Source organism: Chiloscyllium plagiosum, unplaced genomic scaffold, assembly GCF_037043375.1.
Source record: "Chiloscyllium plagiosum isolate Xiang-an unplaced genomic scaffold, Cpla_swu_hap1 HiC_scaffold_23, whole genome shotgun sequence".
Lineage (NCBI taxonomy): Eukaryota > Metazoa > Chordata > Chondrichthyes > Orectolobiformes > Hemiscylliidae > Chiloscyllium > Chiloscyllium plagiosum.
The window spans coordinates 38,343,466-38,369,495 of NW_028270161.1; the positions used below are offsets into that span (position 1 = coordinate 38,343,466).

Sequence of the window (26,030 nt, forward strand, 5' to 3'; positions counted from 1 at the left end):
TATGGAAAAGAGGGTGCTTCAGGCAAAGACCACTCTTTCAGTGAGTACTCTCTATCGTTTGTTGGGGTGGGGGGTGGGGGTTCCTTGGGTGACATGGAGCGATTACGGAGGGTCTGGGGGAGAGAGAGACTTTGGGGTGGAGATCACTCCGGAAGCTTGGAAAGACATTTGTGAGAATGCAAAGGAGATGTTGATATGTAATAGGACCAATACTATGCAGTTATAGATTATTTATTGGGCTCATCTGCCCCCAGATCATCTTGCAAAATTTCAGTAGGGTGCATCTTCAATGTGCCCCGAGTGTAAAATAAATTCAAGTTCCCTCACTCATTGTTTGTGGTCCTGTCACAGGCTCCATACATACTGGAGCACTGTAACAGGAGTAATAGAGAGGATCTTGGGAACCAAAGTCAAGGCGGACCTGGTTTCTCTTCTCCTGGCTTTGCCAAATTTATCTCCTTTAAATGTACATGGGAAAAGCTTTTTAGCACCCTCACTTTTTTTCTGTGAGGAAGAACATTCTAATCTGCTATGTGTCTGAGAACCCCCTGGGTCTGTCGGGGATGCATAAGTTAATTATGGAACACATTCCTCTGGGCTTTCTTACAAACATGGTGCACCAGAAAACGGACAATTTTTAATAAGCTATGGCAGGCCTTTTTGAATTATTTGGAAGCAGATCTGTCCACCATTTTAATTAGGACTATTGTCTAACCACGGTGGTTTGGTTTAATAAGCCTAATGTCCCAAGAGGACAGATTTCGAGCAAACGTGGGTTTAATAATTGATGCTCTTGAAGGTGGAGAGCTGGGGTCCTGTTACACTGAGTGGCGTTATTTATTCACTTATTTATTAATTGACGTGCAGTTGTGAGTTTTTTTGTAGAGTAGTATAGTAGTTGGTTTATTGTTGTTTTTGTCATTATAATGTTATATTTTTGTATTTTTTTAATTTTATAAATTTGTAAGGAAACACTTTTTTCAATAAAATATTTTTTAAAAAGAATTGAAATAGAAATAGAATCCCTACAGTGTGGAAACAGGCCCTTCGGCCCAATAAGTCCACACCGACCCTCCGAAGAGTAACCCACCCAGACCCTTTTCCCTACTTTATTATCCTATATTTACCCTTGACTAATACAGCGAACCTACACATCCCCAAACACTTTGGGCAACTCAGCATGGCCAATTCACCTAATCTACACATCGCTGGATTGTTGGAGGAAACCGGAGCACCCGTAGGAAACCCACACAGACATGAGGAGAATGTGCAAACTCAATATATACAGTTGCCAAAGGTTGGAATCTCCTCGTCTTGAAATTCCCCACCAGAGGGAAAACACATCTGGCAATCACCTTCTCCATACTCCTCTTCATTTTATAATCTCTCAACCTCCTCCGCTTCAGTGAGAAAAGTTCCAGCCGATCCAGCCTCTCTTTATAACTCAAATCTCCACTCCCATCTCTTCTGAATCCTCTATCTTAATAATATCCTTCCTATGACAGAGCCACTTGAAGTGGACACAGTACTCCAGAAGAGGCATCACCAACGCTCTGCACAATCTCAACATAATGCCCCTACTCCTGTACTCAAAGGTCTCAGCAAGAAGACATGTATGCTAAATGCTTTCTTAACCACCCGAACTATATGTGACGCAAACTTCAAGGATTAATATACCTGAACTCTAGGTATCCCTGTTCTACTACACTGCCCAAGACCGTACTTTTAATCGCATAAGTCTCCTTTGTTTTACCAAAATTAGTACCTCATATTTATCCAAATTAAGCTCCATTTGCTAGTTTTCAGCCCATTCACTCAATTGATAAAGGCCTCTTTGTAATCTTCGATAACCGTCTTCACTATCCATTATACCATCAATCTCGATGTCATCCACAAACTTACTAACCATGTTTTCTGTATATTTGAATACAGAAGACTGACAAGTGACCTAATTTGAAACAGACAAGATTCTTAGGGGCTTTGACAGGGTGGAGGCTGGAAATTCTGGAAGAGTGTAGGACCAAAGTTTATAATCTCATAATAAGAGGTTGCACATTCAAGAGACAAGAAAGGAACCATTTCTCTCAGGGATTTGAATCAATGTAATTCTTTACCACAGAGGGCTGTTGAGGCTGTATCATTAAATATATTGAAGGCTCAGAAAGACTTTTAATCAGTGAGAGACTGAACGGTTATGGGGAAAAGGTAGAGGTGTGGAGGAGTTGAGGATTAACTTCATCTCTTTGAATGGCAGAGCAGACTCCAAGGCTATCTGGCACACTTCTGCTCTGAAAACCAGAAAAATATACCAACGTCAACTAATACTGTCAAAACAACGTACTTATTTTATGCCAGAAGACAGTTTATTCATGGATTTATCAACTGTATGGCAATGGTTGCTGTACAACTTAAGGAATTTGCAAGCACGTCTAAAATGTCAAGCTCACTCGCCCACTTATGGTATACATTGAACAAAAAAAAAGTAAAAAGCTTGATTTTTGCAAATAACAGCAAAACCAGGCAACGTTTGTGAAATATCACATGATTTAATGATTTCAGCAGACATCAGTTCAACAAATAGCACTGGGATTTGCACTGATAAAGCTGTAGCAACGATCAGAAACTATTCTAGATTAATGGAAAATAATAATTATATTTTGCATTTTCCACTGAGATGCTTGCTGTGAAAATTATTGATCCAGGTCTTCAGTGTTCTCAACACGGCAGAAATACACATTCCTTCTATTAAGTGGAGAGCAAACTCCATCTATCTTGCTTTTTCTGGACAAAGAGCTATACAGCAACGTTCTGTACTCTTGCTTTCAGATAAAATAGCAATCTCATGTCAGAACATCCACCTGTAAATTTAATCTCAACAAAACAATTGGTGCTTGGATAGCTGATTTAAAATTCTTAACTTGCCAACATGCTTGATGTTGACATGTGACTGACAAAACTGGGATTTCTTATAACATATTCAGTGAAAAGAATAAGTTGAATGAAACTGTACAAGGTGAGAGAACTCCTTATTGTTCAACAGAAAAGAACTGCTGCTTTCAAAAGGAAATTGCAAGGCTGGAAAATCTGCATCAACTGGATGACTAAAGGAATGTTTAAGCTCTGATGTAATTTAATTTAGGAAAGAAAACATTGAATTTGATGTCACCAAATCACAGGTGATAAGGCATCTTTTTGGTCAATGTATTAAATTTAATATTTGTTCTTCAACCTTACAACAATCTTTTGCACACACCTCTAGGTTACAAAACACTTGAGTGAGGAAATTAAAGACAAAACATCATCATCTCTGCCATATATACGAAAAGCCCAAAGATATTTCATACAATTTTCTCACAGCCAAAGCAAAGTACAAATTCAAAATAAAAACAAAAATGCTGGAAATACGCAACAGGTCTGGCAACATATGCGCACAGAGGAAGAGTTAACTTTTCAGGTAAGAACCTTTCACTAGAACAGCTTTTATGAAAGGTCATCAACCTGATCAATTCTTTCTCTCTCCACAGATGCTGTCAGACCTGCCGAGTTTTGCCTGCATCTTCTGTCCTTATTTCCTCATAATCAAGTTTAGTGATATGCTGCAGACATTTTGCATGTGCTTACCATAAATAACTCTACATGGATAGAAATGTTAGCCAACAAATAACATCTCACAAGTATCAACATCTTTCTTTCAACAAATCTATTAATGGTTTAAAGATAGACCAAAATATGCAAACCTCATTCAAACTGAAAGCACGTTCTCAGAGTCCAGAGTAATTTTTAATTTGTAAAGGTCATGCAAGACAGAAAATATTTATATTTGTGTGACCTCACTGCCCTAAGATGCTCATTTATCTGAATTCCATTTGTTTGAGATTTCTTTTGTTTGCAGTAACCCAGAGGATAGAAGAGGAAACTATTTCAAGTTATAGTATAAAATTGAGCTTTCTAGTTGACAGCACAGTCAGCTTTATGAAAATACCCAAAAGTGTCTTTGCATATACTGAAGTAATGCTCATCATTATTAGCCATAAAGTGACTGCAGATATTGCTCAGGCATTCACTTATTGGTTTATGTTAACTTTGATAGCCTTTTGTATTATTTAATTCTAATAACTTGTTAGATTTTTAAAAATGTTGTTTATAAAACAAAAAGGAACCTTTTCTTTCAAATCATTGCTCAATTGAAATAGTTGCTGTTTTCAGTATAGAATGTTTGTCATTTTCAAAATCACAACACTTTACCACAACTTTGTGTGAAATTCACATTGTTATTACTATGCACAACAAAATTAACAGAACAAAACTGTTGAAAACATATGTCAAAACTATATTGCCATGGTTTTATCTGACAAGAAAAACATGAATTTCTAAATTAGCTACCGAGCACATCTTCCCAGTGCATCCAATCACAACCTGCAGTTATACAGCACCTTTCATACAGTAAAACATCACAATTCACAGGAATATTAAAGCACAAGATTTGACAACATCTAAGGTGATCTGAAGGTACTTGACCAACAGCTGAGTCAAACGGTACATATTAAGCATCACCTTTACGCTGAAGAGAAAAGGAGACAAGAATTCCGGGGATTAAGGCTCCGTTTCTGAAAGCACAGACATTGATATTGCTGCAACTCTATGGGAGAAGTGTAAGATTCCTGAGCTAAAGGAGTGAGGGCACACAGATCTCAGAAAGGTGACCTACTGGAGGCGACTACAGAGATAAGGTCAAGCAAAGGCAACAACAATTAGAAAACAACTTAACAGAATTTCAAAATCAAGATTTTAGTTCGACAAAAGCCTATGCATGCAGGTCATCACAGTGGTGACATAAACAGAGTTTTGGGTGAATTGGTAAAGAGTGGAAGATGAAAGATCGGCCAGCAAAAGACCGAACCAGTCATGTTTCAAGGTAATAAAGGCATGGATTATTTTAACAGAATGAATTAAAGCCGCATTAAATTAACAAAACGGCAATGGAACCAGTGGAAAAGGGGACAGCTGCTATTAGAATTGTTTTCCGTCTGTCCAATATTGAGTTCATAAGAGAGCTGGCAGTATGGTACGGCACAGTAGCTAGCACTGCTTCCTCACAATGCCAGGGACCCTGGTTCAATTCCCACCTCGGGCCACTGTGTGCGTGGAGTATGCACATTCTCCTAGTGTCTGCATGGGTTTCCACCAGGTGCTCCAGTTTCCTCCCATAGTCCAAAGACGTGCAGGCCAGGTGAACTGGCCATGCTAAATTGCCCAGTGTGTTAGGTCTATTAGTCAGGGGTAAATGTAGGGGAATGGTTCTGGGTGGGTAACTCTTCAGATGGTCAGTGTGGACTGTTTGGGCCAAATGGCCTGTTTCCACACTATAGGGAATCTAATCTATGGTAGAGCTGGCTTCGAACAGAAACTGAGTGATCAGCAGTTTGGTGGGAGTGCAGGAGACAAACCTTATAGTCTTGAAGAAACCATGACAGATGATTAAAAAAAATCAAGAAAGATAATAGATAACAAAATTCCTGTTCTTTTCACTGAAATAAACTTTGCAATCTGATTCACTAACGTCCTTTTGAGAAGGAATTCAACTATTCTTGCCTGGTCTGGCCAGTATTTGACTCCAACAATATGGCTGACTATTAACTCCTGTCTGCACAATTGGGGATGAACAATCAATGCTGCTGCAGCCAGTGATGCCAACATCCCATGAACAAGTGAAAACAAAAATCAGGCTTCTCAATTCTGATCTATGTTTACACTTCAAGTTAGATCACATGGAATCCAGTGAAAGCTACACATCTGGATACAAAATTGGCTTGAACATAGGAGACAGAGGGTGGTGGTGGAGGGTTGCTCTTCGAAGCCTGTGACCAGCAGTATGCCAAAAGGACTGGTGCTGGATTCACTGGCTTTGGTCACTTACGTAAATTATTTGGATTTGAATATAGGAAGAATGGTTAGTAGGTTTGCAGATGACACCAAAATTGGAGGGGTAGTGGACAGCAAAGGAGGTTACTTCAGAATAACAGGACCTTGATCAGATGGACCAAGTGGTGACAGATGGAGTTTAATTTCGATAAATGTGAGATGTTTCATTTTGGTAAGGCAAGTCAGGGCAGGACTTATTCACTTAATGGCACAGTCCTGGGGAATGTTTCTGAACAAACAGACCAAGCAGTGCAAGTAAATATTCTCTTGAAGGTGGAGTCGCAGGGGGACAGGTTAGTAAAGAGGGCTTTTGGTATGCTTCCCTTTATTGGTCAGTGCATTGATGTATGAGTTAGGATGTCATGTTGCAGCTGTACAGGACATTAGTTAGGCCACTTTTGGAATACTATGTTCAATTCTGGTCTCCCAGCTACAGGAAATATGCTGTTAAAGTTGAAAAGGTTCAGAAAAGATTCACAAGGATGTGGCAGGGTTAAAGGGTTTGAGCAATATGGAGAGGCTGACACGGTTTTCCCTGGAGCATCAGAGGCTGAGGGGGTGACCTTATAGAGGTTTATATAATCATGAGGGGCATGGATAGGTGAACAGCTAAGGCTTTTTTTCTCCCTCAGGATAACAGAGTCCAAAACTAGAGGGCATAGGTTTAAGGTGAGTGGGAAAGATTTAAAAGGGACCTCTATGTGGCAACATTTTCACGCAGGTATGGAATGAGCTCCCAGAGCAAGTGGAGGAGGCTGGTACAATTCCAACATTTAAAAGGCATTTGGATAGATACATGAATAGAAAGTGTTCAGAGGGATATGGGCCAAATGGGACTCGTTTAATTAGGATATCTGGTCAGCATGGACGAGTTGGACTGAAGGGTCTGCTGCTGCTTCACAGCGCCAGAGACCCGGGTTCAATTCCCGCCTCAGGCGACTCTCTGTGTGGAGTTTGCACATTCTCCCCGTGTCTGCGTGGGTTTCCTCCGGGTGCTCCGGTTTCCTCCCACAATCCAAAAATGTGCAGGGGTTAGGTGAATTGGCCATGCTAAATTGCCCGTAGTGTTAGGTGTAGGGGTAAATGTAGGAGAATGGGTCTGGGTGGGTTACGCTTCGGCGGGTCGGTGTGGACTTGTTGGGCCGAAGGGCCTGTTTCCACACTGTAAGTAATCTAATCTAATCTAATCTAAAAAAGTCTGTTTCCATGCTGTACAATTCTATGTCTCTAAGTGTGATGTGGTTTTGTGATACAAAGAATTAAAAATCTTTGTTGTGGCAAAAGAGTTTATAAAAGGGATCAGATTCACCCTCCTCAGCTTATTATGGCAATGGTGAAGTACTACATGAAAGTCAATGATCGACTACTTAAACTTTTTGCAATAGACACCTTGTATTGTGACAGACACCTTAATCACATGATCAAAGGATCATAAAAGGGGATCAATGCAAAGTATAATCATTTGCAAAACAAATCTCATCTCAAAACAAAGTTTATTCTTGCGTTCTGCCAACAAGTACATTTGCCAAGTTGAAATTAACAAAATGTGACATGCGCAAAGCTTTGCAATTAATTTTATACAAAATCAATCAAAAAGATAATTTCCTGATAGAACCAATTTCTGAAACATTGCTTGGAAATGAAGCCACAGAAGACATACCCCTCACTGAGTTCATAATTATAGCAGTCATTCGTCTTGAAAATTTACTGCAGACCCCTAGTGTAATTTTGCCTTAATTGGAATCGAGGTTTAAAATCAAGGGAAGCAAAGAACAAAGTGACAATTGAAACCAATTACTGCCAGTAAAGCAAGAAATTAATGTCAAAACTCCATAGATATTGGTGTTGTAGACAAATGGGACAACGGTGAAGCTTCCACCATAGTGGACAGGCATTTTCCATTGGGAAGAAAAGAGGAAACAAGAATACAATCTCCAACTTGCTCTTGCAAACCTCAAAGCATGATTGGGGAGCTATGCAGGTTACCTGTGATTTCTTAGTATTACATGAAATTGGGAGAAAAGGACAGAAGGAAAATGGAAATTTCATCCTCTTAAAAAGTACACATATACCCATTGAACAACTCAATGAATATGCTAACCTTTGCACAAATTAAAATGACAAACATGAAGTTAGTGCATCTTTCAAACCAATATCAAAAAAATCTGAACAAACCCAGATAATATTTTTCACAGCTAAACCAGTTTGTCCATCATGCAAAGCTGAAGTTTTTGAGCTATGAGAAATTACTTAATCCAACCCTTGTGGCAAGACCCTATAAAGAAAGACTGCATGCATCAAAATTGTATCATAAGCCACCTATGGATAGCTCCAAACAAGGCAACTCATTCACAGTGATAGTCAAATCAATTTCCAGTACATTGTATCTCACCTTCAGAAGAAATGGGCCTCTGCCACATGTTTGGAGGGGAAGATTCAATACAGTACCACACTGAGCTATGACACATGAAAAACAATTGGCAAAGTACAGCTAACTGCTAATGACTGCACTAGAGTATTGTTGAAGGATCGAGAAGTTCAAGGTTCACATTTTTACATAAGCATAGACTGTAGGGAAATAGATGGCGACATCTTGCAAAATGACCAGATTACAGAGGAGGAAGTGCTGGATGTCTTGAAACGGTTAAAAGTGGATAAATCCCCAGGACCTGATCAGGTGTACCCGAGAACTCTGTGAGAAGCTGGAGATGTGAATGCTGGGCCTCTTGCTGAGATATTTGTATCATCGATATTCACAGGTGAGGTGCCGGAAGACTGGAGGTTGGCTAACATGGTGTCACAGTTTAAGAAGGGTGGTAAAGACAAGCCAGGGAACTATAGGCCAGTGAGCCTGACCTCGGTGGTGGGCAAGTTGTTGGAGGCAATCCTGAGGGACAGGATGTACATGTATTTGGAAAGGCAAGGACTGATTCGGGATAGTCAACATGGCTTTGTGCGTGGGAAATCATGTCTCACAAACTTGATTGAGCTTTTTGATGAAATAACAAAGACGACTGATGAGGGCAGAGCAGATGATGTGATCTATATGGACTTCAGAAAGGCGTTCCACAAGATTCCCCATGGGAGACTGATTAGCAAGGTTAGATCTCATGGAATATAGAGAGAATTAGCCATTTGGATACAGAACTGGCTCCAAGGTAGAAGACAGAGGGTGGTGGTGCTGGAGGGTTGTTTTTCAGACTGGAGGCCTGTGACCAGTGGAGTGCCACAAGGATCTGTGCTGGGCCCTCTACTTTTTGTCATTTACATAAATGATTTGGATGCGAGCATAAGAGGTACAGTTAGTAAGTTTGCAGATGACACCAAAATTGGAGGTGTAGTGGACAGTGAAGATGGTTACCTCAGATTACAACAGGATCTGGACCAGATGGGCCAATGGGCTGAGAAGTGGCAGATGGACTTTAATTCAGATAAATGTGAGGTGCTGCATTTTGGGAAAACAAATCTTAGCAGGACTTATAAGCTTAATGGTAAGGTCCTAGGGAGTGTTGCTGAACAAAGAGACCTTGGAGTGCAGGTTCATAACTTCTTGAAAGTGGAGTCGCAGGTAGATAGGATAGTGAAGGCGGCATTTGGTATGCTTTCCTTTATTGGTCAGAGTACTGAGTACAGGAGTTGGGAGGTCATGTTGCGGCTGTACAGGACATTGGTTAGGCCACTGTTGGAATATTGGTCTCTTTGGTGCAATTCTGGTCTCCTTCCTATCGGAAAAATGTTGTGAAACTTGAAAGGGTTCAGAAAAGATTTACAAGGATGTTGCCAGAGTTGGAGAATCTGAGCTACAGGGAGAGGCTGAACAGGCTGGGGCTGTTTTCCCTACAGCTTCGGAGGCTGAGGGGTGACCTTATATTGGTTTACAAAATTATGAGGGGCATGGATATGATAAATAGACAAAGTCTTTTCCCTGGGGTCGGGGAGTCCAGAACTAGAGGGCATAGGTTTAGGGTGAGAGGGAAAAGATATAAAATAAACCTAAGGTGCAACATTTTCACGCAGAGGGTGGTCCATGTATGGAATGAGCTGCCAGAGGATGTGGTGGAGGCTGGTACAATTGCAACATTTAAGAGGCATTTGGATGGGTTTATGAATAGGAAGGGTTTGGAGGGATATGGACCGGGTGCTGGCAGGTGGCACTAGATTGGGTTGGGACATCTGGTCGGCATTGACAGGTTGGCCCGAAGGGTCTGTTCCATGCTGTACATCTCTATGACTTAGGAATGGACCAAAAGTCTCAAGAATTGCAAACACTACCCTCCTATAATAAAGGTTGCAAAAATAAGCTAAGTAACTACAGACCATTCAGTTTAATTCCAATGGTGGGAAACGTTTAGAAACAATCAGGACAAAATTAATAGTCACATGCACAAATGCAAGTTAATTAAGGAAACACAGCATGCATTTCTGAAGGGAAAAATCATACTTTCTGAACTTACTGCAATTGGTTGATATTACCACAGATTACCTTTGCTGATATAGATGAACGATCTCGCCCCAATGTACCAGACAATTTCAAAACTTGCAGATGAAATGGGAAGAATTGTCAACTGTGCTAAGGATAGCATAGAATTTGAAAGAGATATAAAGGAGTTGATAGATGGAGCTCAAAGCAGAGGAGTAATAAGTGATACATTTTGGTGGAAAAACATGGCAAGACAGAAAACAAATTACATTGCTAGATGAGTTCAGGAGTAACAGGATCTGGGCGAATATGCCCATAACCTATTAAAGGTGGTCAGACAAGTGGAGAGCACAGTAGATAAAACATGTAGTATCATAGGCTTTATTAGTAGTTGCATAGAATACTAAAGCAAGGAGAGTATTTTGAACATATTTGAGAGACAAATTCAGCCTCAGCTCTGGTTTTGTATACAGTGTGAACCACACTTTCAGATGGCTGTGAAGGCTTTGGACAGATTACAGAAGAGGTTTGTAATAATGGCACAGCAATGAGGAGTTCAGGTTGAGGATAGATTGAAGAAGTTCCAAGTGTTCACCTTGGAGAAATCTTCTTGATATACTCAGAATCATGTTAAGTCTGAACAATGCAGATAGAGAGAAAAACATTCCCACTCATGAATGCATCAATAATAAGCCTGCTCAGATTTAAACTAACTGGTAAAAGCAGGAAAAAGTGATAAGAGAGAGAGAAAACAACAAGACACAGCGAGTGATTAGGATCTGGAACACAGTGCCCGAGACCGTAGTGAAGGCAGGTTCAATGAAGGCATTCAAAAGGGAATTATGGCTATGTAAAAAGGTTACAAGAATATGGCAGGAGAATGGCACTAGGTGATATTTGGGCGAAAGTGAGGAGTACTGCAGATACTGGAGATTAGATTAGAGTAGAGTGTGTGGTGCTGCAAAAGCACAGCAGGTCAGGTAGCATCCGAGGAGCAGGAAAATCAATGTTTCAGGCAAAAGCCCTTCATCAGGATTGAGGCTGGGAGCCTCGGGGGTGGAGAGGCTAAACCAGTGTGGAGAGATAAATTTTGGAGGGGGGGGGGGGGGGGGGGGGAGAGAGACAATGAGGAAACTGGCGAAATTACATCACATCATCCCCTGCCATTTCACACACCAATCCCCCTCACCTCCATCCAAGGCCACAAATGAGCCTTCCACATCCAAAGTCTCACCTGCACTTTCACATGTCATTGACTGTATCCATTGCTCCTGATGTGGTCTCCTCAACATTGGGGAGACAGGATGCCTACTTGCAGAACACTTCAGAGAACACCTCTGGGACACCCGCACTTCAACTATCCCTCCCACTCTGCCAAGGTCATGCAGATCCTGGGCCTCCTCCATCACCAATCCCTTATCACAAGACGCCTGGAGGAAGAACGCCTCGGGACCCTCCAACCCCATGGCATCAATGTGGATTTCACCAGTTTCCTCATTTCTCCTCCGTCCCCCACCTTATCCCAGTTCCAACCTTCCAGCTCAACACCGCCCTCATGACCTGTCTCATCTGTCCATCTTCCTTCCCACCTATCCACTCCACCCTCCCCTCCGACTTGTCACCTTTAACCCCACCTCCATCCATCTATTGCACTCTGAACTACCTTCCCCCCCCGCCCCTCGCCCACAACCCCCTCCCATTTATCTCTCCACACTTGAGGCTCCCAGCCTCATTCCTAATGAAGGGCTTTTGACCGAAACAAGATTGTCCCGCTCTTCAGATGCTGCCTGGCCTGCTGTGCTTTTCCAGCACCACACTCTCAATTTGATATATCCATTTACAGAGCTTCCTTCTGATCTGGAATTCAATTGTATTGTAATCACTATTTACCAAAGGATCTTTTACTATGACATTACCTCGTCTGCAAGAATATATCTATAATAGCTTTACCCCATTTAATTCCACAACACATTACTCAGAAAACTGTTACAAAAGCATTCTTTAAAACTCATCTTCCAATCCATCTAGTCTATTTGGTTAATCCAATCTGTGTCCATTAAAAGCTCCAAAACAATGGCATTATTTTTGTTTTTAAAAGTTCCAAAGATTTTCTGTTCAATGCTTTGCCCATCAGTATAACTGTCATAAGGGCAGTTTGTAAATAACCCCCAGTGTTTTTTGATCCTTGCTAAATTTCTGCATGTACTGATTCTACTCTGTAACTTTGAGCTAAGATCCTTTACATCAGTGATTCCCATACTTTTCAGTATCAAAGTACATTTCAATGAGACAAACAATTCCACAGCGTGCACGCATTTTTGTTACATACATGTGGTATCGAAAGCGCAGTCAATTGAGGTATCAGCAGATACTGCCTGCAATAATAGACAGCAAAGCTCTGACAAGATCGGAGCACAGATATAGCCTCAACGCTCAGGGGAAGTGGCACTGCTTCCTTAAAATTTTGTGGCATACTTCACACTGCATTGCAGCTTACCACATGAAAACCACTGTTTTACAAGAATATCAATAATTGACTGTACAAGACAGATATGGGACTTCGACAAGATGTCTACACAGGAACGTAAGGTACAACTGCTGCATAAGCAAAGTTCAAGTAGTACTGGAACTCTCAGTTTATGGGAGTTATCAAAGCAGGAACACTGCTATGTGTACCGAACAGGAGCGTGGGGTTGACTGGATTGCTCTACAGGAAGCCAACAAGACCTAATGAGCTGAATGGTCTCATTCTGTGCTATTAATGGCTATGTCCCTATGTCATATCTTCACAATGGCTTGTCAAAATCCGGTGCACTCTAGAGTATTTAATGCACAACTTGATCACTTCGTAATTAATTTTCAGAAATAGTGGCATGAGATCCTTCCTGCAGTAGAGGAGCAAAGATATGAACCAAACAATCAGGTCACCCTCCTTTCTACTTCAGACAGTTGTGTCAAAATTAGAAAAACCAGCCCCAGAACTAGGGTGAAACTTCTCAATGTCACATTATAATTTAAATCTTCATATGACAAAGCTGTAGCAAGGAGTTCCGATAAATCAGATTATTTAAATATGGTAGCCATCGATGCAGACGCCATAACATCATGTAAACAATTAGAAAGCAGCAATTCTGTTACTTCTTGGAAGAGAAATCTTGAAATGAATGATATCAGTGTTGAATGATGAAGCAGGGATTTATATATTTATATTTCGATATCGTTTATTCCAAGTTTGGTTCTTGGAATTTTAAGTTAAACATTTGGTTTTTCTGTATATTTGAGGGCAAACATGAGGACTGCAGATGCTGGAAACCAGAGTTTAGATTCGAGTGGTGCTGGAAACGCACAGCAGGTCAGGCAGCATCCGAGGAGCAGGAAAAGCCCTTCATCAGGAATAGAGGCAGGGAGCCTCCAGGGTGGAGAGATAAATGGGGGGGAGACTGGGGAGAAGGTAGCAAATGGGGGTGGGGATGGAGGTGCTAGGTCAGAGGGGAGGGTGGAGTGGATAGGTGGGAAGGGAGATTGGCAGGGAGGACAGGTCATAAGGACACTGCTGAGCTGGAAGGTTGGAACTGGGGCAAGGTGGGGGGAGGGGAAATGAGGAAACTGGTGAAGTCCACACCGACCTCATCTACCGCCTCGGAACACATCAACCCCAGGGCATCAATGTGGACTTCACCAGTTTCTTCATTTCCCCTCCCCCCACCTTACCCCAGTTCCAAAGTTCCAAAGTTCCTCCCCCCTGATCTATCACCTCCATCCCCACCCCCATTCACCTATTGTACTCTTTGTTACCTTCTCCCCAGCTCCCCCAGCTTTCCCCCCCCCCTCCTCCCCCACCACACAACACCCATTTATCTCTCCATCCTGGAGACTTCCTGCCTCTATTCCTGATGAAGGGATTTTGCCCGAAACATCGATTTTCCTGCTCCTCGGATGCTGCCTGACCTGCTGTGCTTTTCCAGCACCATTCTAATCTAAACTCTGTATATTTTTGGAGTTGTCATTTTTTTTAAAAAACTACAAAACTCATAATTCCGAAGAGGAGGAAGTGACATAACATTCCCGAGGAGCTACCCAGAGGGCACGGGGTTAAAATTTTCCAGCATCCAGTTTCCATTTTCAGACTGTGCTGAAAGTCATTCAAGAGAAAAACAGGCATCAAACTACTAGGTTCTCAGAACTGTTTTGATGGAGTAAGATGTGCTAAGCAGCATCCACAAAAAAAGGTTAAAGTTTAGGTAATAAAATTACCTTGAAGTAGTTCTTATTAAACCCAAAGTAGTGTGTTGGAATAGAGGACAAAAGTGAGGACTGCAGATGCTGGAGATTAGAGTCAAGAGTATGGTGCTGGAAAAGCACAGCAGGTCAGGCAACATCCAAGGTGTTGGGATACAGTCAGTTGAAAAGAAATGAAGTTACATTTGGAAGTTTTTCTCAAAAAGAAAATAAATTGAAGCTGCATCATGGATAGAACACTGGGAGGACTAATAATCATAATTAAGGAAGCAATAACTACAGTACCAGAAGATGAATTAAAGTTTTACAGAATACAAGTTCAAAAAGCAGTTCAAAGGATGTCCTCCCTTTGAAATAAGCTAGACTCATTTTGCTGTATCTGTTCCATCGTTCAAGAGTATATGCATTATTTTTGTGCTTTTAAAAATCTGTGTTGAAAGGGAAGATAGTGTTTTGTTTATCTTCATTTGTTGCAATAAACTTTTGTTTTATTGTTAAAGCAAACAATGAAAAATTGCATATTTAAGTTTTAATAAAAGAACTCTAGAACATTTTTAAAGATCAATCCAGCCAGGCTCCGGTCAGTGTTTGACTTGTCCAGTATCCTTATCGGAGCTGCTATATCATAATAGTCAGCATCAAAAGGATTAGGAAAAATGCACTTCCAGATTTAAAGATGCACAACTGTATGATGGGAGATAGGAATTATGAATAATTGCACAAGGAGTTAGGCCAATTTTACCAACTAATTACAAGAACAAAATACATTATAATGCATTATCTGGACATCGAACAAGGTATCGGATATTTTAAGTCACACTTAGATTTTATGGAAAGCAAAGCAGAGTGGTCTTCAGTACTGCACTCAAGAAATATGTCATAAATCCGAAACATTTAGCATAATTCAGCCACTTTCATTCAAATAAAAGTAAATTTATTGGTAATTATTTTGTAGCAGCAAAAACCATTAAACATTATACAAGTTTGGGTGGCACGGTGGCTCAGCGCCGGAGACCCAGGTTCAATTCCCGCCTCAGGCGACTGACTGTGTGGAGTTTGCACGTTCTCCCCGTGTCTGCGTGGGTTTCCTCCGGGTGCTCCGGTTTCCTCCCACAGTCCAAAATTGTGCAGGTTAGGTGAATTGGCCATGCTAAATTGCCCGTAGTGTAAGGTAAGGGGTAAATGTAGGGGTATGGGTGGGTTGCGCTTCGGCGGGTCGGTGTGGACTTGTTGGGCCGAAGGGCCTGTTTCCACACTGTAAGTAATCTAATCTAATCTAAAGTCACAACTTAAAACACCGATACTTTTTCTTTTCAGGCAGTCGGATCAGTTTTGGGGAATTAATGAATTTGGATAGATGTTCGACATGAGATTATATAATGGGATTCTGCAGATCTGGTACACCACCAGAAATCAAAATACAACAGATACGCACAGAAAAACTCTTTAACTTTCATTAAAGGTAACCACCCAGAACAATACAACTTGAAACTTTAGTTTGTTCAAGAGCCTTTTGTACCAACATTTTCAGATCAAATTACATATCACAAATATCAAGGCAGGGGCTGAATTTGATTACACTGCTAAATTCAGCTCACATCTTGGCAACAGAATTTTCAACCTTTCCACAACCCCATCCTAAAATATGCTCTTGTCTATTTTTATATCACTCATTATTGTTGTAGCATGATAGTTCTAAATTTGAATTTTATTCCATCAAGTGACAGATATCTAGCCTGTTTCTTGCCATAAAATTAAAGAAAAATGAACATTTGAGATTCCTTATTAACTCCATCTCAAAAGTACAAAGGGCAAAAGAACATCTAATTTCAAGTGTCATCAGCACGACATTGCACATGAATAATGTATGTAAATTAAATACACTAACAAAATATATGCATACATACCACATTCATGATCAAGAATACACATGCATAGACAAAATAGAATAGCCTGCACAAAATATTCAACACAACTGCCACCACTGAAAACATCCCATTAGGAGCAGTCACCTAAGCCAAAAAGTGTTGACAATTTGCAGGAAGATAAATTGTAAAAATTGCTGAGTTAAAGAAGCAACAGCTAACTCGTTCATTTATACCTAATTAAATTTTCACTTTCATAAAATCCACTTCCTTTTCCAGACCTTCCTTTGGCACAGGTTGGAGTGTTGCATTTGTATACACTCAGTTGCTAGCATCAACAAAGCCATGGTCCTTCAACCTCCGCCCCACTGTCCCCACAACCCGGCAACGCAAGGCTTTCTAATTTCCACTCCTGTAATTTCATAAACTCACAGAATAGGAGGCACCCGTTCAGCCTAACGTGTCTGTGGAGGGCAACATAGAACCATTCAGCTCTTGTTCGAACACCTTGTACATTAAGCCACTTCATATGTTTATCAAAGGCTTTAATTAATCGTCATAAGGACTCTTGCTTTCACCACTTTTTCTGACAGAGAATTTTATGTCCTCAGCACCTTTTGGATTAAGGCATTTCCCTCTCATCCTCTTTTAACTGCCTACTTCTTAGTTTAAATTTAAAGGTTTGATTTCTCCCTCAGGCGACTGTCTGTGGAATTTGCACATTCCCCCCATACCTGCTGGGGTTTCCCCTGGGTGGTCGTGTTTCCTCCCACAGGCCAAAGATGTGCAGGTTAGGTGGATTGGCCATGGGAAATGCAGGGTGATAGGGTAGGGGAGTGGGTTGGACAGGATGCTCTTCAGAGGGTCCATGGAGACATGATGGGCCAAATGGCCTGTTATGGTTCTAAGAATTCTATCTATTTTTACACATAAACATCTGTACATACAAAGACTATGGCTATACATAGTTGTTTGAGGTCTGGTAATATGTCAATAAGGCATTTGTGACATTGATTATATAAGGGAATATGTAAGTAACTACAAGAAGGTTGCTTCTACTTCTTCATTCCCTACTCCTTTTTATCAAACAACTCTTCCAATTCCTGAGCAGAATACCCTGCCTAAATCTCTACATATCCCTCTCCTCGTTAAAGGATATCCTTGAAACCAAAGTCTTAGCTCAGTTTTGAGTCACATACATTAATATCTCCTGCTTTGACGTCGTGTCAGCTTTTAACTGACTGCATGCCTTTGCATATTAATATTCAAACCACTGTATAAAGGCATATTTTGTAAGAAAGGAAATGTTTCCAAACTTATAATGCTTATCACAACTCCATGAAGTCCTCAGGGAATTCACAACCAAATAAATTGTTAAAAAAGTTCAAGGATTAAGACCGAAGCGATGTATGAATATCTGGAGCACACTGTATGAATAAAATCTTGCCGTTCTTTTCCTGGTTACATTTAAGGACTTGATGGATTTCCACATAAATAATCCATTCAATTTGTCTGACGTGAAGTCTGCCATTAACAACAAAAGTATCTTTTTGACAATTAGAACTGTCAAACTAACATCAATCTTGTTTGACCAAAAATGTGAGCAAATTAAACGGAGCAGTTTCATTCCATCAAGTGGTAAAATGTTAGATTTGACAGTCTTAAAATCTTGAACAATTTCATCCTTTCCTTCGCCCAATTTCAATTTTCCTTTAACTCTCATTATTTCTCTCTCCACCCAATTTGGTTCTAATTAATCCTGCTTTCCAATTATTGTTGTTTATCTTTCAATCCTTTAATCTTTTTGATCATGAAGATGCACAGTTGGCCTCAATATGCACAGCATTGCTAGATATATCATTGCCCAAGCTTGGAAATTTGAACTTCCAACCAATTATGGCACAAGTTAAACTTGGAAGGAAACAGTAAATTATGTTGGATAGCTTCCAAGTAGAGTTTCATTCCAGAAATGTGCAGATCAATGGTTTTCAAGTGCAGTTACAGTTCAATGGAAAATCTTCGAAAATAAATATAGTAAATAAGTAGTTTACCCTCTCATTCAAATAATCAGACATGTAATGTCACAATTTTAAGCTGAAATGTCAGTTATGGCAAGAATTTGACCGCTTTTAAAACTGGCATCCCGAACAGATCGGTTGAACTCATTAGTAGAGTACTCCCTCCATCAATGATTTTGCAAGCAACCAAATGTTAAACTCAAACTTCCACCAACAGGGAAATGCATCGTCTAAATAACATTCAGATTTCACAAACCATAGATTGTGTTCTTTACAGATGAGTGAAGCAGTGCACAGTTCTGCCTCACTTCATAAATATACACTGATCTCACAGTTAATCTGTATTTTGAACTTGTACAAATTCCAACCAGGCAGTCTTGACATTTTTCAATCCATGTTTCACTGCACAGAAGCAAGTACAAATAATATTTACTATTGGAAAAATAGTTAAGGACAGCCTGCAGGCTGATATTAAAGTAACCACGTTAGACAATAATATTGAAATACATTTAGCATAGACCAGGCTACAAACTTTACAGGTTTATGTCAATGTAACACTGTTTTCACAAGATAAAGTGCAAGAGAAGCCATTTCTGGAGATGTGCTGGTTGCACAAAGAGACAAGTCAGGACATAACCATATTACAAGTTGCCAAAAGCCCAGGAGCAATCAGCCACCATCCTGGTTAGGGAATATTACCCGACTTTAGATTGGATAATTTTGGTTCTGTTGAAGGAATGAAAGAAAGTCCAATTGTAGAAATTGAAAAAAACCTGTAGCTGACTCCACAATACACCAGTACTAAATTATTCAAATATTTAAAAGAATCATTTACAGATATTGTGGAACATCAATTAAAGTCCAAACAATTTACTGCAGATGATGGTCTCCAATGCTAACGAGAACATAGCATTGTAAGAAAGTGAGTATATCCATCTGATTAGTTCATAACATCATGATTATTACACATTTTCCTTACAATCAAGGAAAAAGACACAAAAATTACTTTATCTGCTGGTATCTTGTTACAAAAAACAGGATAAACCTTGCAATTAATTAAGTACCAGATTTCAAGTCATTGACAAATATTTCATCTATCTCATACTGTAACGGCACAGACTAAACCCTCCTGCTTAATTTAAGCCAGCAATCTTGACATTTTTCAACGCATGTTTCACTGCACAGAAGCAAGTACAAATAATATTTATTATTGGAAAAATATTTAAGGACAACCTGCAGGCTGATATTCAAGTAACTATGTTAAACAATAATATTGTAATACATTTAGCATAGATCATGCTACAAACCTTACCGGTTTATGTCAATGTAATAGAAAAGATTTATTCCTTGCAGTAATCTGTGAAAATTCAAGAGGCCAAGAACTATTTAAAGTAAAAATTAACAACTTTATTTCTTAAAGTATAACAGAGAATAATTAACTAACAACCATTTACAAACTCCTTCCTCTAACATATCTTTTACCTTCCCCTTCTACAATACTAGTCCAATAAAACCACCCAATTAAGATTTACCAAAAATTTAAATTCTCAAAACCAGCTAGCTGTCGAATCTTCTAATTGGATCTTCCTTAGGGATTATGCTTCAAAGGTCACGGATCAATAAAGATACCTTTAAGGGAGCTACTTTTCAGTTAGTCTCGACATGCTGATGACGTGGCAGTTCTCCTCCCAACTGCTTAATTTTTCCCGCTCTTATACCCACAAAGCATCGGATTGTGTCATTGGCTTTTAAGATAGTCAATATACTAAATTTAAACTTGATTAGAATTTTTTTGGGGGGGTATAATTTAAACTGATTGGTCTAATTCGAATCTGTTTTTGTCTCCAAGCAACCAACTACATTAACTGCTGGACCACATGCTACATTGTATCTTGTTGAGAACACTTGGTGCTGTCAGGTAGTTCTGCTAGCTTTTTGCTTTCTTAAAGTTACAGCACACCCACATCTTCATAACACATATTTTGAACCTCCATAAAAGCAAAAGACTAAGATGTCTCACTCCCTTTAAATGTAAATGTCTTTTAACCTCAAATTATTGACAACAGCTAAATGGCATCGCACATTCAGATTAATGTGAAGTGAGTTCTGTCATGTTGCTTGAAACCCAAATGCTGTTGGGAACCAGAACATCTCTGGAAATGGCTTTGATATCTTTTTATTTGCTTTCAAAAAAGCAATCAACCTAAGTAATTCAACATGATCTAATATGCAGAATGTATTTCAGTATTACTAGCTAACAGGACTCTAAATAATTTTAAACAGCCTGCTCAACGATGTTCTTACATACTTCTTGAACCCAGGCCTCCCAACTCAAGTAGGAATACTACTACTGTGTCACAAGCCCTTCCAAACAGGAGTCTCGATATTTTTGAATCGATCTGTTCAGGAATAGAATGACATACCTCGAGACCAGATGGGACGAGAACCCAGGCCTTCTGCCGCAGAGGTAGGGGCACTACTACTGTGCCATCAGAGCCCCTCCGGTTAGGTCTCCACTTTTTACATCATTGGATAACAGATGTCAAAGTCACCATAACTCAGACTCGTTCTTTTAATTCGAGATTTTTGTTTCGATATTTTTAGTTAACCTTTTCAAGAATGTTATGACACGGCACTACAGCAAATGGGACTTGAACCCAGGTCTTCTAGCTCAGAGGGAGGGAGAATGCCACTAACGCTATAACAGTGTCCCCTATTAGGCTTCTATGTATCGTTCTCATCAACCTGCTCAGAGATGTTATGGCACACATCTGGAACAGGTGGAACTTGAACCTTGGCACTGAGAAAGCAAGAGAGACTTTCACTGGCCTGGAATGCTAATACATGAATCGCAGCACAGATGATGGCTGGCTATCGACTTGTGACGCAGCAAATGTAAATTTGATGCTCTTCTATCACCTATTCTTTCTGTAGGGCAAGTGACCACTATTATTCATTCTTTTTGTACCAGTAGTTTCACTACTGATTTAAAACACTTCTGAAACAGATTTTTCATTTATTTCTTGAAAACTGGCTTTTTTTTTTATTTTCACGAAGTATAAATTTTCAGTCACAACTTTTGCAGTATAGTTTATTATCAGTTCCCAAGGCCAAGCAAAGTTGATAATATATGCAAACAGAGACATCTTCCTGCCTCCTCTTCACTTCTGCCACTAAAAGAACCTTCTGATTCCATACAGGTATTTTCTGAATTCCAGTTCTGCACCACTTTTCAATGTATGAATTATGCCAACTGCAATAGTTTAGAATTAAGTATCTTTTATCCCTGTCCAATGTTTTCTACTGTTTACTATGTTGTGGGGAAATCACCAGTTTTGGAGTCAGAATTGGGATTCAACGACAGAGTTTATTGTACAAAGAAACCAGAGCTCTGGGGAGCAGGGCTGTCAGGTGCGAGCCTTCTCTCACCCTCAAAGCACATATCATGATATTTTTTACACTTGATGGTATAATGGTCCAGATATCAAGTCTTTGTTTGTGCAGCATGGTTTGATAACAGAAAACATTACAGAGTCATTGTCAGTTTCAGCACTTATGGCTAAGTCCATTGCTGCAGTAATTGGTCATGATCGCTCTTCCTGAGAAGGAAGATGGTTTTCCATTACTGCAAGTCAAAGGTATTAACACTTGTATACAAGCTTTCTCAGGTAGTTAAAATTTCTATTGAAGGTGGTGGCTGGACTCAGACCCTTCAGCGGGCAGTAGACATTACTGATGTGTATTCTCTCCCCCACCTGCCTTAAACCAATTGTCTGTGTTGTGTCTATTGTGCTGGTATCCTGTTGGCCTCAGGCAATATATTTGTATATGCTTCTCTGTACTTTTCCACACAATGGCTCAGTGGCCATCTTGTATGCTAAGTGACCAACTTATGGCTCAGTGGCCATCTTGTGTCTGTGTGCCCCATGTCAGCATGCCCCATACCAACTCCCACTTCAACTGCATCTTACCAAGGCACAAGAAGGAAACCAAAAATTAGCAAGTCAGTTAGTTCGAATGCTGGATGAATGTTTTGAAGCAATATATCAAAAAATTGAGGAAGGCAAGGACTAATCAGCAATTTGCTCCAGCATGTTGCTTTTTAAAAAAGGGGTTGACAAATTAAAATAGTTAGCAAAGTGCCAAGTCTTCCAGTCTTCAAACATTAAAGTACTGCAGCAAATTATGCATCTTTGAATTAACATGGTGATGTGTGTTCAAGAGTAATCCAAACGTTAGAAGAATCACATCAGCTCAAGATGAAGCGAAACACAGCAAGTATAAATATCACTTTGATAAACATTCTATTTAAAAAAACAGTATGTTAAAAGAACAAGTTTTTTTTCCCATTAACATTTTTCCAATCAACCTGTTCACAGATGTTATTACACGCCTCTGGACTAGATGGGACTTGAACCAGGATCTCCCAGTCCAGGAGTAGGAACACTACTACTGTCCAACCAAAGTCCCTCAACAGGAGTTTTTTTTAACCTGTAAATTAAACTAGATTTACCTGATAAACCAAGCAAGCGGTAGTTTTGTAAGTAATTAAGCAGGACAATGTTCAATATGAAAGACAATAGTTTGTTGATCAGTGCCTCCAAATATTTAACATGCCATGACACACAACCTGTCATAAGTAATGCACTTGTAAACTAAATGTAGCATACAATTCAGTTAGAGAGTTGCTGAAATTTCTCTGAAATTATTCAAATTTAACAGGCTGACTAGATTTGATTAGATTCCCTACAGCGTGGAAACAGGCCCTTCTGAAGGGTAACCCACTCAGACCCATTTCCCTCTGATTAATGCACCTAGCACTATGGACAATATAGCAATGGCCAATTCACCTGACCTGTACATCTTTGGACTGTGGGAGGAAACCGGAGCACCCAGAGGAAACCCACAGTGTCACACAGACAGTCAGTCGCCTGAGGCTGCAATCGAACCTGGGACCCTGGTGCTGTGAGGCAGTAGTGCTAACCAATGAGCCACCGTGCCGCTCAGGCTAAACATGCCAGCCAGAAATGGCATCCAAAATGTTTAAGCCTTCTCAACCTTCCTCAAAAGTAACAAATAGCAAGCCTTAAAACATTTCAGAAGACTGAACAGCGGACTGAAAGGTGCAATCAAATGGAAATTAGATTTTTGTGGAGATTAAAGTTGCACATTTTTCAAAATTTCAAAGATTTTCACTCTAAGTCCAAGATCATGATTAAAAGATCAATACCAAAAAAGGTGAGCAGAGGATTGTAAAGCACTTGAATGCTAAATTATTTCTACATCTCTTGGATAACACTTTTCCATTCTAAATTTCAGCTTGAATATTGAATGAGAAGTATTTTTATAACGGGAAAAATGTTTTTTCCAAAGAAGAGATAAAAATGCATACCATGCTGCTGTCGTCATCCTTTTGGTGTGAAGGAGAGCACAAAGAAAAGAAAAAACTCTTCCACCAACTACTTGTCAAGTTAACAACAGTAATATAAAAGCAAAATACTGCTGATGATGGAAGCCTGAAATAAAAACAACATACTTGAAAAACTCAGCTGGTGGCAGCATCTGTTGAGAAAGAAACTAAGTCAATGCTTCAAGTCTAATATACTTCTTCAGGACTCATAACAATACTTATTTATAAACCATGCCTGGACATGGCTGGACACAGATAGCCTATCACCTCAGCAAAAGGATCAATGCCAGAGCAAAAGCAAGTTTCAAACATATCCAAACAAAAACGGTGGAGGTTTCAAACATGCTGAGACCAACTGTAAGGCAGAAACAATAAACTAGCCAATAACTTTTATATATATCTCACATCTGTGACGCAATAATGTACCCAAGGCATTCTACTGGACTGTTATAGATATATTACTATTTGTTGACACCCAGTGTCGCTTGGAACTGTGAATGTGTGTCAGTCCACTAACATTTATGTTTACAATTCTGGAAACACTACATCAACATGTAGAATTCTGATAAAGCCAATGTGTACACAGGAAAGAAACACACAACTGAAGCAGTTCAGCCGGAGGAAGTGAGGGAGCGAGGATGAGAAATGGTGGGGAAAATATAGATGTACCCTCCTACCCCACACACATATATACCCCTTCTTCAAAGCCACATCTGTATCTAAATCCTGGAGGCAGGGACACAAACATTGTACTGCAACAGCCCTTGATGGGAAAGTTATAGATATCTTTAAAATACTTGTTCAGGCATATTAAAATACATGCCTAGGGAAGTGGGACTTGGGAACCTGGGCCTTCTGGCCCAGAGGTACGGAGAAGACGATTGTGCCTCAAAACTCTAAACTGAAGTGTTTTAAATTTTTCCAATCAACCTATTCAGAAATGTGATTACACATCTCTGGAGCAGGTGGAACTTGAATCCAGAGCTCCTGGTTCCGTACCATTGCACCACAAGAGCCAATTAAGATCATGGCTGATCTGCCTCAGGTCTCCACTCCTCTTTCATGCCAGTTCACCTTAGCTATCAACACCCTATTACTACACACCTCTTAGCAGATCCCACCTTCAGAATGCAAGAAAATTACAACATGCATATTTTTCCTCTTGCTAAAAATGGTTTGTTCAGCTAAACACATTATAGTTATTCTCCCAGAGTGATTCTATCAAAGTTCAATGAATCTTTGCAGCCACAGCCTCGTTTCCTCACATGCCTGTTGTAGATCAAATTCTATCAAACTCATCACTTATATTTGGAAATCATTATTTTGAAGGTTAATATTTTAGCTGGAAAAGAATATTTGATGAGCACATAAAACTATAAATCATCTTTCAACTACAACACACCAGATATCAAAAGAAACAGTACAATTGCATGAACTGCTTTAGAACCAGTGTTCATAAGATGTTATACTAACCTTATTTTCTAAACTTCAGAATTCAGTGTGGTTTTTTAACTATTCATCTTTTCATCCATATTAACTTAAAGTCAAGACTCACAATATTTCTTCCAAGACAGGCCATCACATTTAACTCCAGCCTTCTCATTCATGATAACCTCCAACATACAGATATTAAAAATCCAAGTAAAATTGCACTTAACTGGCTCTTTCCTGATTTCAATCTTGATCTTTTCCCCACAGCCACCTGTGACTCCTAGCCATGTATCACACCTTTCTTCCACTCGGACTCAAAAGTCCCATTCTGCATTCTTCTGTCAACCTCTTCCTTACCCTCTGCAATACATGACAGCTGTGAAATCCACCACTAGCTCCCTTGCATACCCTGTCCACAGAGCTTCCTTTCTTATACCAACATCATTAAGTTATGACTGCACTGTCCATGCCACTTTGAGAAGTACTGGAGTGGATCTTATCATCTTACATCCAAACTCCAAGAACACATCATTAAATAAAAACATTAAGAACATATGCCCAACACCTGACTGGCTTGCCAGCGATTAACCATTTACAACTTCTCTGGTGCCTCAGACACAATATGCCACACATTTTCTCCTCCAAAGTCTATCTCCACAACATGGAAAGAGAAAACGCCAGAAATTTTCTAGTAGCAACTGAGTGAGAAAGAACAGATTATACAT

The 26,030-nt window shown here is 39.9% G+C and overlaps 1 protein-coding gene across 6 annotated transcripts in view; it reads right to left on the minus strand.

Annotated features, from left to right (window-relative positions):
• tbc1d22a (TBC1 domain family, member 22a) overlaps window positions 1–26,030 on the minus strand; it is a 414,172-nt gene that overhangs the window by 319,797 nt on the left and 68,345 nt on the right. The window lies entirely within an intron of this gene.